Raw genomic sequence first — 4382 nt, 5'->3', positions numbered from 1 at the left:
TTTCCATCTTTATTTTTATGCATTAAGATCAATTTCATGAACTTTCCTAGGTAAGATGATTGCCATCGGCAGGAAGAATGTAGTAAATTAATTATAGATGTGTGTTAAATTACTTTCATTACCACTCTGAGTTCTGGGAGGGAGTTGTGTGAGCAGGATGACTGATGAAACAGTGTTTTTACATATTCCCCCGGTAATGGATATTTTTACTTGGCTGCCAGTGTTGTTTCTCAGCTCACAGAAGCTGGAATTACACATTTCAGAAAATGGAGGTTCACTCTAAAATTGATCTGCAAAGATTGCCAGAAAACTGTGGCTAAGACAGACTGGCTGGAACACAAGCTGTCTGTCGAGGGCCTTGGTGGCGCACAAAGGTGAACTGAGGGAGGATTCATCCTGTTTACATCAGACACACCCAAATCCAAGGGAGTCACTTGCATTTGGGGTGTTGTTCCTACGCACTGACGAAGGTGTAACACCAAGACAAAAGTCAACATGAGTGGAAAGTTATTTTCCATACTCACCTTATAACAACCTTGGTGCAGGGTATTTTCTAGGGATTAATGGTCAGGCCAGTTTAATAGCTCTCTGCTGAACTTTAGGCTATCAACTTTCCACAGTGTATCATTAATCCCTGGAAAATATCTAGGTTCATAGCAGATATGAGTGAAAAATAATACACATGTGAAGGTAAGTATAGTGTAATATATACTGGGATTGGTGAAGGTAAGTATTTAATCATGTGCTGTCCCTAATTGCTAACTCCAGATGCTCTTCAGAATACAAGTAAATGAGGTAGAGCTTAGTTACACTGTAATTACAAAGCAGCTTCACTGTGCTTCTATTTATATGGTGTATAATTACTGTCTTCTCTGGCTGAAAGCTGAAATCATAATATCATTGTTCCTCATGTGTCATACTGAAATGTGCTACAAAATACTGTATTTGGAAGGATTTCTGTAACAGGTAAGTCGGAGGACAAATACCTACTCAGTAAACTAATTCTATTTACTTCTAGCCACTGCACTCACAGTCTTTTTTGATTAAAAAACCCAAAAGGTCTAAAGAAATAAGAAATATGAATCATGATATGTCATGCCCCAAGTCATAAGCTGGGAACAAACTTCGTTACATGGTTTGTCCTGCCTGGAAGAGTGGAAAGTGAAGCCCAGACATGGAGAGCAACCTGTGTTCCCTCCCCAGTACCTGGCTGTGGTCTGGGGGTGGTGCTGATGAGAGCTCTCTTCTCATTTCCATTGCCACTGGCGCCTCTGGGATCAAAGATGCACCATCAAAGATGCTCGAGGATCCCTTCTGATACCACATTTGAGTGACTCGGTCTTTTAACACATCAATCCAGACATCCCAGAGGAATGCAGCCCCTTCATGCCAGCCTTCAGCAGGTGGGTTTTCCCTTCCATCCGTCGGGGCAATGCTGGGTGTGGGTGTGTGCATGTGCACACAAGGTAGGTAGGGCTATCAGAAGGCTGAAACACATCACAGAGACTTCCCTGCCCATGCTGCCTCTGCAGGAGCAGGGCTGTGTAGGTTCCATTAGGCTTGTGCCAAAAAAAAAACCCTCCACAGTCTGCTGGGAGAATAATTAGAGTTGGCAAGTTTGCTCAACAAGCACTTCTCATACATAGTATTAATGGGTGGTAGGTAGAGTCTGTGGGTTTTACACTTAATAATGGAACCTCCTAGATATTCTAAAGATCTCTCTCTGGAGTTGTGCTTTGTGATCACAGGCATAACTAATGGTCAGGACTGATTACCTACTGATTAAAACTGCTTAAGAATCTCATCTGTCCAGGAAGGGAATGCCAGGCTCTGCAGCAGGAGGCAAGTGCTCATCCCTGTTTCATTTCAATCATACCCATTCATCTGAAAAGCTCTGCTTTGCACATCAAACAGGATCCAGGATTCATAAGAAATCTGATGTGTCAGAATTAGACCTTGAAGCTGCCATCTTTGGTGAATTATCTTCCCCTTCTTGGAAGCCAATGGATTTGACCAGGGAAGCATAAAAGCACATTCTTGTTTGGTGCCTGTCCCAAACAGCAGTGTTGCCACAGGAGAACACAAATGTCATCACAGGGTCACACCTGGACCAGAGCAGGGGTCTGCAGGCCAAAGGGCTGTACAGTGTATAAAAGGGAATTTTGTGGTGCTGTTACTGGTGATAGCAGGATCTCGACCACAGTGACACGGAACATCCCATTTACCCATGGATGTTCATTTTTTTGGTGTCAGGATGTAAATGAGCCTCTTTCCAAATCCAAGCTGAAGCACAGCAATACCTTAGTGAGTGTCAGGGAGGACAGCAAATCAAATCTGTGCTCCTGAGCCACGCTGCCATTGTGGGAAGCTTTGCTGACAGTTATGAATGTCACTCATCAAAACGCCCTCACACAGTTCTGATAAGTCCAAATAATATTATTTTATAGACAATGTCACTGTCACTGCAGAGGGCATAAAAGTAATCTTTTAAATTCATTCCAGATGTAATCTGAATACACCTGTGTTGTCTACAAGGTGTTTTCTGAACACAACCAAATAAATTTGGTGTCAGCTGTCATGGGAACTGTCCTCCTGAATAATCTCCTGTGTCATCTAAAATGACTGCATATTTCAAACATATAGTTTGGCACTTCATTTGTTTGTTTGCTTGCTTACTAATTTTTAACACAATTACTACCAAGTTGCCTCTACTCATTTGTGGTTCCAGACCTTCTTGTGTGTTTTGCACTTTCTAGACATGGTTCATTCAATCTATTTAAACGATTTTTCTATGTGGGGAAAGCAGCACCTGGCCCAAGGTGTGATGGCAGAAAATGTCCATCACGTGGCAGAGTCACTGCTCTAACATTCTTTTAAAAAGGGAGGGAGCAATGTGTACAAATTTTGCTGCACCAAAGCAGTGAAATATTTGAATTCTACCTCCATGCCTTTGAATTTGGAAAGCTAAATATAGAGAGGAAAGCTAAATATAGAGAGGGTAGAAGTGAGGGGAACTGTAAACAAAAAACAAGTACATGGGATAAATGTAAATCCAATCTGTGGTACCTGTCACACCTCCCCATCAAACACCACTCTCTTGGCTTCTTGTGTGGTTGTTGGGAATGGTGATTCAGCATCCAAATCAGGCTCTTGATGAAGTTTGAGCAGCCTTGGAAACAATGGCAATTACTTCTAATAAGGTCACAAGCTAATGAAATATGAAAAGAAAAGTGTCAAACTGCACTCCAAAGAAAGTGTTTGCAATTATCCCTTCACATCTGATATCCCAAATATCCCCCCTGTGCCTAGCACGCATATTTATGGCACAACTCTCACACCTCTTGACTTGCTTACACAGGTGCTTTCCAAACCTAAGTAAATATGAATTTTGTGTTCAATTTGCTGCACAAATCACTAAATTAGATGCACAGGCAGCTTCTACTGTGTCACAAGAGCTTTTTGTAATGGTTATTTCATATTGCACTAGTTATTCTTAATAACTGAAAACATCCTTAAGAAAGTTTGAGAGCTTTCCAAGAAAGAATTACAGCTTGAGTCTGCAAGGTGTTGAATTCATAGGATTTGAGTCAAGGAGGAATTTCTAGGGCTGATAAGTACCAAATTATTTGGCATTGCTTTGCTGCAGTGATTAGTGGGATGTCATGATCAGAGGTTTAGTGTAGGGTGGCAGCAGGATGGTAACAGGGAAGAGTCAGGCCACCCACCACTGAACACCAGCCATAACCACCAACATTGTCTTAAAATACTCTGGCTTCCTACCTGACAGAAATAGTGCCATAACCTTAAAGGCAGTGTAAGTTTCTTTGACAGGAGAGTGAGTAGGTTAAATGAAATAGCTGCTTCGTGTCAGAAGAATTCTGAAGCCTTAAAGACCTACTTATCCAATGAAACATTTTTTGCCCTCAGGGGCAGTTTAACAAAGGCATCTTTTCCAGAGGATTTTCACAGATAGCTGAACAGAACTCCCTTTTATTAAAAATCTTGCCTGTATTAACAAAGTTTTATGGCCTAAAAAGCTTTTTTGGGGTTTCTGAGAGATGAGGTGCCTGAGTATCAGCTCCTGCCACAAGGACAGCTGGGCATCTGGGTCATTGCACTGAGGATTTATTGATACAAGCTGGTGGAAAGGGATGAAAATCATCTTGTCAGGTCCTTGCCAGGTCATTCTGCACAGCTTTCAGACTCCTGGGCCCACCACAACTGGAGGTGTGAGTCAGGCTGGCCCAGACCACCAAGGATATCAAAGGAATCCAAATCAACCAGAACATGAGGTTGTGACCAAGAGTTGTGCATGGAGGCAGCACTAGAAACCCTCAGAGGATAAACTCCTTACTGAATCAAGAAGCTGCATTACACACACA

This window comes from Lonchura striata, chromosome 12 (assembly GCF_046129695.1).
Source record: "Lonchura striata isolate bLonStr1 chromosome 12, bLonStr1.mat, whole genome shotgun sequence".
In the NCBI taxonomy this organism is placed as follows: domain Eukaryota; kingdom Metazoa; phylum Chordata; class Aves; order Passeriformes; family Estrildidae; genus Lonchura; species Lonchura striata.
This window is presented reverse-complemented; position numbering follows the sequence as displayed.